At 39.8% G+C, this 14244-nt stretch overlaps 1 protein-coding gene across 2 annotated transcripts in view; it reads right to left on the reverse strand.

The window, feature by feature from the left end:
- The window catches only part of COG5 (component of oligomeric golgi complex 5), a 189735-nt gene that overhangs the window by 109635 nt on the left and 65856 nt on the right, over positions 1-14244 (reverse strand). The gene's annotated exons all lie outside the window — the stretch shown is intronic.

Genomic DNA, 14244 nt, shown 5'->3' on the forward strand with positions numbered 1-14244 from the left:
AACAAAACATTGATAAGCATGACATAGGATAATGGAACATTTTAAACATTCTAAAACATTTAGAACAGTTAGTTCCAAGAAACATTTTTGCATACAACACTTGACAATAGAGTACGTCAAAGTAATGTATTATACCAGAAAAACTGAAAATCAAAAGATCATTACTCAAGAAAACCTGGATATTGAATACATTGAATTTCCTTTGCTGCACTTCTCTAGACCCAGACACTGCTGAAGAGGTGCACAGCATGAGTTCTAGGAGCTCCAGAATCTCAGTCGCAGGGCAGGACGGGGCAAGAATCATAGAATCATAGAATAGTTTGGGTTGGAAAGGACCTTTAAAGGTCATCTAGTCCAACCCCCTGCAATGAGTAGGGACATCTTCAACTAGATCAGGTTGCTCAGAGCCCCGTCCAACCTGACCTTGAATGTTTCCAGGGATGGGGCATCTATCACCTCTCTGGGCAACCTGTGCCAGTGTTTCACCACTCTCATTGTAAAAAATTTCTTCCTTCTATCTAGTCGGAATCTACCCTCCTTTGGTTTAAAACCATTACCCCTTGTACTGTCACAACAGGCCCTGCTAAAAAGTTTGTCCCCTCTTTCTTATAAGCCCCCTTTAAGTACTGATAGGCCGCAATAAGGTCTCCCCGGAGCCTTCTCTTCTCCAGGCTGAATAACCCCAGCTCTCTCAGCCTTTCTTCAAAGGAGAGGCGTTCCATCCCCCAGATCATTTTTGTGGCCCTCCTCTGGAGCTGCTCCAACAGGCTGAGGGCGCCAGAGCTGGACGCAGTACTGCAGTGGGGTCTCACCAGAGCAGAGTAGAGGGGCAGGATCACCTCCCTCGACCTGCTGGCCATGCTGCTTTTAATGCAGACCAGGATATTGTTGGCCTTCTGGGCTGCGAGCGCACATTGCCGGCTCATGTCCAGCTTTTCATCCACCAGTACCCCCAAGTCCTTCTTGGCAGGGCTGCTCTCAATCCCTTCATCAATACCGGGGGTTGATACCAGGGGTTGCCCTGACCCAGGAGAGGACCTTGCACTTGGCCTTGTTGAACCTCATGAGGTTCACAGGGGCCCACTTCTCGAGCTTGTCCAGGTCCCTCTGGATGGCATTCCGTTCCTCAGGCGTGTCGACCGCACCACTCAGCTTAGCGTCGTCTGCAAACTTGCTGAGGATGCACTCAATCCCACAGTCTATGTCATTGATGAAGATACTAAACAGTACTGGTCCCAATATGGACCCCTGCAGGACACCACTCGTCACCGATCTCCATTTGGACATTGAGCCCTTGACCAGTACCCTCTGGATGTGTCCATCCAACCAATTCCTCACCCAGCGGACAGTCGACCCATCAAATCCATACCTCTCCAGTTTAAAGAGAAGAATGTTGTGGGGGACCGTGCCAAAGGCCTTGCAGAGGTCCAGACAGATGACATCAGTAGCCCTTCCCATGTCCACTGATGTAGTCACTCCATCACAGGAGGCCGCTAGGTTGGTCAGGCAGGACTTGCCCTTGGTGAAGCCATGCTGGCTGTCTCGAATCACCTCCCTGTCCTCCATGTGCCCCAGCATGGCTTCCAGGAGGATCTGTCCCATGATCTTCGCAGGCACAGAGGGGAGACTGACTGGCCTGTAGTTCCCCGGGTCTTCCTTTTTTCCCTTTTTAAAAATGGGGGCTATGTTTCCCCTTTTCCAGTCAGTGGGAACTTCACCGGACTGCCACGACTTCTCAAATACGATGGATAGTGGCTTAGAAACTTAATTTGCCAGATGTCATCTCCTTGAGACCTTCCTTGAGAAGTCATCTCCTTATCCCAAAGGATTAACCAGATAATTAAACTTCTCTAACCAGATATTTGAATAAGTATGATTTGCTCTAAAATCTGAAATTCCAGATTTATTATACATTAATAGATTTAAATTATACTTCATATATTTAAATTACACTTCTAAACATTTGGGATCAAACACAGAAACTTCACAAAATTTATTATCATTGTGGAAACCACCATCAGTAGAGCATCTAGAGATTACTGGGCTGGACTGGCGACTTCAGCAAGAAAATCTATTCAAACTCAACTTTTGTCAGTGGCTATGCAGATTTGGCCAAATCACTTCATCTTTCACTAATAGCCACTTAGTAATGAGAACACTCCAGCAAGTAGAAAACCCAACACTTCATCTTCCTTTATCAAAGGAGGTTTGAACATGTGACATCCTTTCTCCCAGACACATTCACTTTCTTTTAAAGGGGGCGACATTGTAATGCCTCCTCTTTGGACTATTCAGGCTTTTCACATGGGACAATTTTAGATATAAAACACAATCCAGGGAGTAAAAATGAGGTTTTCACACTTCCTGAAGTCCCTGACCTCTATGTTCCCTCCTGCTTTCCCTCCTGCTGGTTTTTTGTCTGATCTTGCACTCCTGACCTAACCTAACTAGTGACCTATCTTTAAAGAAGGACTGGAGGATGCCTCTTCCCGGATGTCTTCGATTTGTTAGCGACACTCACTCGGGATGTAGGAACTGTATATTTAACTTCCTTCAGACTAATGAAGACCTACAGCTTAGACTGGGCTAGGACTCAAATCATTCAAATATTATGCAATTATACCCATAACTATTGCACATTTTTGCAAATCAAACCGGCCACTGCTCTGAAATCCATGTTCCCGGAATATGGAAAGCACGACCTGAGAACACCTACTACTTTAGGCTCCTCCAAGAACAGACACACCTCTCCACTTAAAACTCTGAATTACAACATAAATTAGGTGGGAACTGGATGATTAAATTTATAAAATGAATGCTTCTGAACATGTCTGGGTGCCTTAGATTAGATCCGCAGAGAAATGTAAAAGCAGTCCAGGAAGGCACCCAGTGAACCTGAGGAACCTTCAAACCTAAACAACGTTGGTTTTTTTTCCTCCTTTTTTATCTTTCTAGATTTAAATCATCCCAATTCCCCATGTCAAGGTAGCCTAGACCTTTACACTACTGCTTATCTCCAAGATAATGCAGGATTACTCCCAGTTACACATTTTTCAGTATTTTCCTCAATCAAGCAGGTCTTCCAGTGCTTCTTTTGAAAGAACCAATAAAACTAACAAAGTAAGTTTATTAAGGCACAGACTTAAATTCCAACTAAGCTAACTGAACTTTTAAATCTTTGCCAAATAACCTTTCACTTTAGTAGCCAATTATTTTTGTTTATTCACAATAAACTAATCTAAGCCTCAGATTAATTTTAGCAACCACATGTTCACAACTGAACACAAAATTCCAAGTGAGTCACTTCACAGCTATGCAGAGAACATCATCCCTGTACCTGCATATGAAAAACACCGCATAAGAAACCGAAACAAAAAGTTTAGAGAAAGCTTAGTAAGGCATAAAGGAAATCAACTTTCTTAACAGTACAGTATGTCAAATAGGTTTTAGTCTAGTAAGAATAGGCCTGCAAATACTTTTGTCTGTATGCATTTGTTTAAAAATGGATCAAAGAAGTCAAAGGACAGCCAAGCAGCAGGACAGCTCATGCTGCGCAGGCAATTAATGAAGCCCTATATGCAGGAATGCTTAAAAAGCTGCTTTTGCTAGGGGCTACAGCAGCCACACTCACCCATTACTTACCTGCAACTTTTTGCTGTGACTAAGCTGCATATCTACAGGTGGCCTTGCATATGAACCTATTAAAACTAATACTACACTCCCACTAACTTCAATGAGTAAGTGTCTTGTATGTGAAGACTAATTTTCTGACCCCTTCCTCTCAGCTGCACAGGAAAAAAAAGTGCGAAGAACTACCCACAGATTAAGTCTACTGCCATAGTAAACTCTGAAGTAGTTTCTTGGCAACATGAGATTAAAAAAGGTGCAAATATCACCAAAGACTTGCATAACCCACAAATACAAGATCTGCTGTGGATCACTTATGTTATAAAATCATATTCCGCCACCCCAGGCTGCTTAAACAAAATAAAATTAAAATATGGTTCTGATCTCCTAAATCCACAGAAAAATCTGTGGGAAAGAACTAAAAAAGAGACTGTTTCTCCCTGCTGTATTTTATCTCAAAATCTAAATTAAGCCATTTCAAGTGCTAAAAATCTAATCCTTCTGATGGTTTTAAGAAAGGAACAGAAAAACCATGCTGCTCTGGCTTCTCCACATACCTCCATCTGTGCCTCAGACTGGCAGCCACCTCCTGCTAAACTGCCAAAATCTGCAGCTTCATTCCAAATTTCCTGCAATCCTAACAAAATGCTTTGGGACAATGCATTTCGGCAGGACTTCAAAACAGAGGGCCTTTCTGTGGGTTCAGTGGCTAGACATCCTGCTATGGAAGCTCTTAGTTGCTATTCCAACCAGTAGGGAAGCCCTAGCAATCATATTATACCATTTTCAAAAGAAAAGCAGTTTTCATAGGGACAGCAGGTCTACATCAGAAACACCTGCAAATGCTTTCCTGCCATTCCTATGTGAGAGCAGAAGCTGCAACACAGGCAGGATATGCGCCTTTTGATAGTTTCTATCATCTAAGCAGCCAACATAATATTAGAAATCTCTACACTTGTGTGTTCTCAGGAGTGACGCTGCCATCGCGGACAGCACAATGAAACCGAGCAGAAGGGCAGTTGACGCAAGGGCAGCCAGACCATAGCCAGAACCACGGTGCATTTAGGATCCAGTTTATTTAAAATATTGCAGAGGAACTCGCACATTCCAACCGGCCAATTTTAGTTAGTAAAGAAACCATGTCATGTGAAATACAACAAAGATACTACCAGTTATTAACCCAGGGACCGGCAAATGTAGGATTTTGCTTCAGACGCTTGTGCAATCATTATTCTGTTTCTTGCCGTGCACAGTCAGTCGATAACACTGTGGTCATGATCAGAGGTGAGGGTGATGGGCTATAAGGTACTTGTGTCTTCTGAGGAATTAAGCAGACACAATGGCTTATCCCCCAGCTAGCACAGACTCTGGGACTGGGGCCCAGTTTAAAACTTGTCAGCTTTCCTCCTGCTTTAACCTTAAAGCACTAGAGTAAATCTAATACTATAATAACCATAACAGATTTAGTGAGTATAGTATTTATAACCGTCAGCTCTACCTTAAGAGATTTAAAAAGCACATATATAACATTTTGTTAACTTTGAGAATACTTGTGCTTTAAACAAATTGGGACCTAAATATCTTGTAACACCACATGCCGGGGCTGGATGCAGCCATGACAGGCACTGCCCTCACACCAGCACGGCACGCAGTCCGCTGCTCCAGTCACTTCTGCTCATGGAGCCAGGGAGGAAATTAGAGGAGGGAACTATAGTCCCATAGCTGTTCCTCTACTTCTCATTCCTCTGCTAATTCTACCTCTTTATATAGGTTCATAAAAATAAAAGCAAATCCTGAACTCTCCCATAGGGTGTTGGTATTGCTTCCCTTCTAACTATCACACCCTATTAAGCTTGGAAAGCACAGCTGGAAATGACTTTTTAAGGACTTAAAATACAGACTGCCTGCTGAATCCTCTTCTTGAACAAAAATATTATATGTCAAGGCAGACTACACTGAGCCCTAGGAATCAGTGACATTTATAATCTACCTCAGCCTAACAAAGGGTTAGAATTTTATATTTCTTAAAGAAAAAACATTTTTGTCATTACAATGCCAAATTTCCTTGGTTTACTAAATCTGAACAGCTTTTCTAATGGGCTGAGATGCTGCTTAAAAATGCATTTTTTAAACCAATATTTCCCAGATAGTTATGTAAGAGAAGTTTAATAGAGAGAGATAAATCTGATATGCACGTAGTACATTAGGTAGAAAAACAATACTTTGAGCAACAGGGTTAGCTTTTCTTTAAGTGACTCAACAACGTAGAATCTTTCTATTATATTATTTCATTTTTTGACCTCAAACTCTGCTCTGTGATAATACATAATGAAGATAGGAAAAAATCTGAATTAAAACTTTCTGTAAGTACTAAAATACGTTTTGGAAAAAAGATAACTATGAAGCTAGCATCCCTATGAGCTTTACAAAAACTGTATTATGCTCTTTATTTAGACTGAGTTGATTTTGAGCTTTTGCTAGAAACTAGAGAATCAGCAGAAGTCTTCCGAGAACAATCAGGTGCACTAACAAAGAGGAAACCAGGACAGCCAGTAACAAACCAATGTGATTAGACTGCGTCAGTCGAGAGGCTACTTGAGCCAAAAAAGAAATCCTTCTGTGCTCTGAGAAGTAAGCTCAGTGAAGCTAATAAAGAGGAGGAAAGAAGGAAATTAGAAGAGCTAAAGTGGATTCCCTAGGAGCAAACACCTAAGATCAGCACCACCCCCCCCAATGCATAAGTAGCAGAATCCAATGACAAATTAAGAGGTGTTTCATGGGAGATGGGGAGGGAATTAAAGGAAATTAAGTCATTCCTGAAATTCTAAATAAAATCATAGAATCATAAAATCATAGATTTTTGTTTGCCTGCTTGAGGAAGGTTTGGGGCTTATTGCTTTTGCATGGGTCATTTGTTTTATTTTGCTTCTGTAGTCTTAGTTGCAGAAAATATTGGTGATATCTGTACCCTAAGGCTGTTCTTTTTGCATGATAAAGGAAAATTACAATTTTGGAAGAAACTACTAGCTTAAATTCTAAAAAGTCAACAGGACCAAATGATACCCAAGAGTTCTGCTGGGATTTAAGTATGCAGAAGACGAGAGTCTACCAAAACATGATTTATTAATAAATACTGTAGAAGACTGCTACAGTGCAAACATTACAGTGCATACAGCACAGCATTTGTACTGAAAATTTCTCTAGAGGTAACTTAAGCATCAGAACAAATTGGTTGAAACTGTCCATTAGAAATAGCATATTAAAAATAAAGAATGTCAAGATGGAGTAGAACTGCAATGTCATTATTACTTTAAGCTGATCTGAGCACAGGCTGGCCTGAAGGGAACGCTCTCTGATTTCCACCTCCATGCCTCTAGCCTGCTTCCCTATTCTTTCACTCCACCCCAGCCTCCAAGTTACACAAATTTAGAAGGGACTGGACAGATATTGTAAAAGCACATAAAGCCTTTTCTACAAGGGAGAAATATTCAGTAATGACAACCATTTCAGTTTTGAAAGGGGTTATTAAACGTTCAGTCTTTGGTCCTACAGCAGTGCCTGGATACAAGCACAAAACACAAACGAAATGAGTGGATTGATTTGTTAGAACTGCTGAGGATCCATTTGAATTTTTTTCCATCTGCTTCTGAAGTACCTCAAAATAATTTACTAATTCAAACGGGCCACAAATCTAATCCAGCATGAAAACTTCCATGGTCCTAATAGAAATGTTAGTTAACAGCACTAGCTACTGAAAAGGAAGGATGGGATCCTGTTTGCCTGAGTTGTAGCTAAACCAACAACCCAGGAAGCTGCGGGGTCTGAATATGTTCATTTGTTTGTTTTTATCAATATAAGTAATATAAAACTAAAACCAGTCTTAGAACAGAGCCTGAGATCCCAATACCTTAGCAGAAACCCAATATTCACCCTTTGGTGAAAGTAACATAACATTTAATATTGCATCTTTATTCTCTAAGTGGAATAGGTGGACACCCTAAACTTAAAGAACAATGGCCTGCTCCTCCGAGGCACTTGAATTTTCCATGCAATTGATGCATAGAGCAGGTGGGGAATGGCAAGAGCAGGCACATTTGTAGGTCTTCAAACTGGAAGCTGGTGCCTCCGAAAAGAAGCTTTCTCCATATTCTGTTTTAGTCAGACTAATTCTCTGCATAGTCTGAAACGACTGCCCCGCACCCTGCATCAGGCACCAAAGTACTTGCTGAAGCAAGGCTTATATTAAGCCTTTAAATCAAATGAAAGGGATTCCACTACAGTAACTATGAAACAATAACTTACAGCTACCTTACACAGCCTGAGCTCCTCAGAAAAAGATGTTTATTCCTATAAAAACTGCATAGATTATGGTGCTTTGTAAAGTGTTCAAAATAAGAATGTCATTGCTCTATACTATGTGCCATATACAATATGCCATATATTTTAGACATACTTCACAAAATTATTAATTTTTAATCTTAAATTATTAATTTTGAAAATTTTCTGCAGATATTATGAATTCATTATTGAAGAGGAAGAAAATTTTATTTTACTAAAATGCCAGTTACTTATGAAATTCCTGCTATCTTTCCTTCCTTTTCCTACAGGACAAGACTCCTGCAAACTTTTCCTTTCCTCAGTGAAACAATTGAGAACAAAAATCTCTCTCTGCCACTAAAATGCCATTAAGTTCCTATGAAAACTGATCTTCATTTAACCAATTTCTACCATCTTAAAAATTAACTGCTCATACGCATAATAAAGGTTTCAGTTTTTAGCTGTTTGACCAACATTAAGTGAGGCAAAACTGTCCTGCTGTAGCCAGAAATTGAGTGGGGCCCATGGCGTTGTATTTCTGTTTGCTTTCTCAGACAGTCCATTAACACACTCTTGCTGCTTAAGTCCAGAAAAGGAAATAAAATATATTAAACAACCAGGTATAATTTCTGATAGATGTCCCTAGTGAATGGGGACATTAAAAATAAAAACAAAGTAAAACACTTCTCAGCTTTTCATATCAATCACATGCCAAGACTGGTTTAGTTTTAGAGAAATTAGGTCAACAGTACCAAAACCAAACTGGTGGAAAGTACATGATTCAAAGAAAGCAAAACTTGAACCACTCATTTAAACACAGACAGCTATCTTGTTCTGTAAAACAGACCTGTCATCTACACTGTATTATCATAGTCATAGAATGGTTTGGGTTGGAAGGGACCTTTAAAGATCATCTAGTGGAACCCCCTTGCCATGGGCAGGGTTATCTTTCACTGGATCATATTGCTCAAAAGCCCCATCCAACCTGACCTTGAACACTTCTAATGATGGGGGCATTATCTTACCTGATTAAAGCTTTACTTCAGAACAAAACTGAGAATTCAACACTCTAAAATTAGAAATCACCTAGGTATGAAAGAATTTAACTTTTTCTAGCATGTTAAAACAAAGCAAAAATTTTCAGGTGTATAGGCAGGTTGGAATAAGGAATGGGTTGTCATCCTGCACCTGGGATTGGCTTTGTTTCCTCGAAATGATTGTGCTGATTTTTTTAAAGAATATGGTTTGTGTTAAATATTTAGTAGTGCTTTAATAATCATCTACAACCAACCCTGTCTACAGAGGAAACTTGCTGTTTCTCTCCAGACTGCATGCATAAAACTCAAAAAACACTCAAAGTTGATAACAATACTGGAGGAGTAGTGAGGAAGGCTGACTAGCTATTTTTAACATCATATTAAAGCTGCATTTAAATTGTCTTGATGGAAGAGTTAATTCCTACTGCTCTCTGGGCTGGAAATCAGATGCCAGGCAGGATCTGGAATTGATGGAAATGAGTTTGATATCTATTTTTATCATCATCACTGACTTAACAATGAGCACCATATCTTGGAGACATTCTTGTGAAAATGCCATGATTCAGAAAATAGCTTAACGCACCAAGACAAACATTACTTAGGTCTAATCAGAAGTTATACCACACTACTCCCACATTCACTTAGGCCTAAAGCAAGAGTTGTTGAACTACTTTAAGGTTCCCCCACCCACCCATAAGGTTCCCCCACCCACGCACCATTAGATCCCCCCCCCCCGCCCCTTGAATACAGACTGACAACCTTACTTAACCACGACCTCTAAAACTGCTACTTTCTATTTTGCCCATTAACTGTCTCCTCAACTGCCCGGACTGCGAGGCTCAAAGGGGAGTAGGCAGCAACTCCACATCCAGCTGGCGGCTGGTCAGCCCTGGGGCTGGTACTGTTTAATACCACCGTTAGTAACCTGGGTGATGGGACAAAATTAACCCTCTGTGAGTTTATGGATGACAGCAATTTGGGGGAAGGGCTCAGTACCCTGGAGGGCAGCGCTGCCGTTCTGAAACACCTCAACAACCTTGAGAAGTGGACAGACAGAAACATCGTGAAGTTCAGCAAAAGCCAATTAAGCCGCGTTCACCTGGGATGGCATGACCCTGTGCACCCAAACAGGTCGGGTGCTCACTGGCTGGAAAGAAGCTTTGCAGAAAAGGACCCAGTGGACAATAAGTTGAACATAAACCAGCAGTATGTCATTGCGGCAAAGGCAGCCTACTGTGTACTGGACTGGGTGCAGCAAGGGTGTAGCCAGTAGGTTGAGAGAAGTGATTATTCTTGTTAGGGACTTGTAAGGCCACTGTACTCCGTGCTCCGAGTACAAGAAAGACATTCACAAACTGGAGTGAGTCCAACAGGGAACCACCAAGACTGGACTGAAGGGGACTGAAGGGGACTGAAGCATATGAGTATGAGGAGAGGCCGAGAGAACTGAGTTTGTTAACCTAGAAAAGAGATGATTAAGAAGAGACCTAACTGCTGTCTCCTGCTACCTAACAGGTAGTGGTCAGGAGAAGACAGAGCCAGACCTTTCTCAGCGGTGCACATGAATAAGACAAGAGGCAAGAGACACAAGCTACAGCATAGGAAATTCTGATCAGACATCTGGGGAGAATACCGTACTTGTGGTGCTGTACACCTTACCCGAGGAGGATATTAACCTGCAGGAATGCACACATTGTATTTTAATACAGTTAAAATTGGTGAAGTGTGAAACATTAAGATCCAGAACTCTAAAAATCACCCTAAGCTTCTTAAGTCTTCCCTCAAAAGAAGCTGATTTGAGAAACTTCCTCAAGAGCTCCCAAAACATTTTTAGTAACTAAAACTGCATTTTTTCTAAATTCTCTGTGATAAGATACTCCCAAAACATTCATGTGATTCATCATCAGCATTTGGATGGAGCTGAAACCAACTCCACCCTAAATATTCTATCTGAGCTATGGCCTAGAAATCAGAAAACATTCAAAAGAAAATTTCTTACACCAATACCTAGAAAGTACAAGCACAACAGGTCCGTAATGTGAAGCAAAAGTTACAATCATGAAAACAAAACCAATATCTATATCATTTACAAAGTCCACATTTTATTCTGATAATTAAGATCGTTCTTCATTAAAAGTAAACAGAGCAAAAAACCCACTTCTCCATAATAAATTCATTGAAGTTTACTTTAGACACTGCACAGCTAAGGAACTGCTCTTCAGATGTATGTGGACTTTCAAAATCAAATTTATTGTGGCAACAAAGCAGTAATCCCTCTACAAGTCAATACTCCTCTTGGGCATTTTTTGGAGCTAAGTAAAAATAAAAGAATGTTGCCAGTAAAAATCTAGTTGTCCTAATTCTGTTTGGAAGAGATTTCATAGCATCACAGATGCAAAGCAATGTGTACAGCATACGTGAAAAAGATGGAAACAGAAAGGGGGACAGAAAGGTACAATATGGAACAGGAGAGGGATGACGCCCAAGTGGGGGATTACTGAAGAAATGAACTTGAAAAAGATGAGAATGACATTATGCTCAAAAATAAGATACAGAAAAATATGAAGGAATGTAACTTGTGAAAGGATACAAATACAAATCGGTTCATACAGTTTGGTCTTATTAATCTGTAAGAGTAATTTAGTGCCATCATCTGCTTTCTACCTTGACAGTTTCCTCCCCACCCCCACCTAAGCCCGTAGCTTTGCGCTGCTTGCTCATTACCAATGCCAATGGCGTTTCTCCTCAAATTTCAGGAAAGAATCCAAAATTTGAAAACAAACGGATGAATAAAACTTGTTTTTAATAAATTTCAAGCAGACATTAATCAGGATTTTTACTGTCAGGAAAATATTTCTTAAAATCCCAACAGGTGACCAAAAGCAGTCCTCCTTGAAATGGAACATCACATCGGTATATAAAATGAAGCAGGATGAAAAGAAATGTACTCTCATATCTGCAAGAGATAATTGCATTGAAAATATATTGCAACTGCATCATAAAGCCATGTAAAGGAATTATGCCCTTCCAACGGTACTACTGGAGTGGCTGAAGAAAACCACCTCTTCCCGAACAAAGACAAGGACTCATCTAAATGAAGGTACGTGACTTCGGCTCTCCCTTATTTACCTAAGTTAGCATCATAACTAAAGCCATGAGTAGAGGGATATAAATGATAACCTAAATTTACATGTTGGCCTGAAAATACCAGTATTTTTGGCAGCTTTTAAATATTATTAATATGTTATCATTCAATAGCTAAGTAGAATTTCTCAATATAGAGCATTATGTAAAGATACAATAATTCAGTTTCCATCAGTACCATACCATGTTGCAACAGACACATGCAATGATAAAAGAAAATGAAGGAAAACGGATTATACGTTTCAAAAATCTTAGTCAGAAATAACTTCTTTCAAACATCCCACCAGTTGCTGAGACGGCAAAGATGGCTGACTTCGCTGAATCAGTGCCCTCAAAGGAGGGCAGAAGAGATGTTGGTTCATTTGTGTGTTTTAATTCATTATGTTAATGGTCAATGACCTAATTCTTGAATACTTTTACATCTGGATAAAGGTATACATGGACAGTTACAGACTTAAGGTGTACAAGTCTACAATTACCTTACTGAGTCATTTCTAGCTGCATTTCATTTTTTCATTTCAGTGAGATATATCCTACTTTTTTTGAGTTTTTATCATTATTTTTGCACTAAAACATGCATCCAAAAATGTCAGTTTGTACATGAGAGAACATGGATCACTTCTAACACATACTTGTAAATGCCAGGAGATACTTTAAGATCAGTAGTGCTACAGTGCTGTAAAATCAATTTTTTAAAAAAAATCATTCTATTATCTTGGCCCCTGGATAAGGGGGAATACTACTTTTTCCTTTACTATATATATAAGCCGCAAATATTTCTTTCATATTCCTCTCTCCTTATGGGTCTTTCCTGCCTCTTTTCAACACCCATCATTCACCCCTTTCATACTTACACCTTCAGGAAAACATTTCTGCAAAAGCAGAACTGCATTTTCTTTAGTATCAGCTATGTTAACTCTCTCGGTACTTTAGAATATAGGTAATTTTTATCTTTAGTAAATGCATATTTAATTCCTCCCACCTCTTCCTTGGCACACCATCAATAACTTCCTGCAATTAGCTGCAGATTTACTTGATTTTATCATCTTTAGAGTCAACAGATGTTGCATAGGCTATAAATCACACAGGTTTTATGTACCTCAGATACTTTGTGGGAGAACAAAGTGAACCTTGTGTTATCCAGAGTGCTTTTGTAGACAACTTGAACATAACTACAAAATTTTAAACCATCATGCAATACATCTTATCTCCTGCAGTAAAACCTTTTTAAAATTTAGAGATCAGCCTATGGCAGAAATCTGCCCAGTCTGCCAACATTCTCGCCAATTCTTCTAGCAATAATAAAACTTAGCAACAGTAATAAAAAGATGGGCAAGAAAAGAATGTTGTTTGAAAGCCAAACTGAACATAACGATGTTCGGATTCCAAATACTTGCATTTGAAGTTAGCCTCCACAGGTGTCTGTCTTTTGACCTTCCAATAGAAATACAAAGTATTTAACCATGACACAACGACTGACAGCAGTTACCTCTGATGATGCTTTAATACCTTCTATCTTGTATGACTTTGATAGTGAAACAGAAAAAAGAAAACAGCTTTAAACCTTTCCTCCCCCTCCTCCCCCCAACATTTGTTGCAATTTGCTAAAAAAGTTATATAGATACAAATTGGTAAAATACAGCTCTCGCTCTTAGCACTTACTATATAATGTTTAGCTGTACCTGCAGTAACATGAACGCAAGGAAGCTAAAGGAAACGTCACATCCCTCCCAACCTACCCCGTATGACCTGCTCTGCAGTGTTCACCATAGCCTCCAAACCTGCTAGATCACAAACCTGGATCATTGCTCACCTACAAACACCAGTGAAAGGGAATATGAACAGCATACCTGCACAGCTGCTCTTCAAAGATGGAACAAAATAAAACAACTCCCTAATACATGCTCCAGGTCTGCCTTTAGGCAGCTGTGGCACCATACCTTTTCTGCTACCTGTAAAAGTTCTTCAACATCCTAAAAGAATATTATGATTTATTACTACTAGCCTGGGATCTTTCATGCATACTGACCATGATTTTTTCCAATAAAAACATACTTATATTGTTAAAATTAGGAAGCACATACATGTATGAAGGTTGAGAATTACCTTAGATTAAGAT

This window comes from Calonectris borealis, chromosome 1 (genome assembly GCF_964195595.1).
Source record: "Calonectris borealis chromosome 1, bCalBor7.hap1.2, whole genome shotgun sequence".
NCBI lineage: Eukaryota > Metazoa > Chordata > Aves > Procellariiformes > Procellariidae > Calonectris > Calonectris borealis.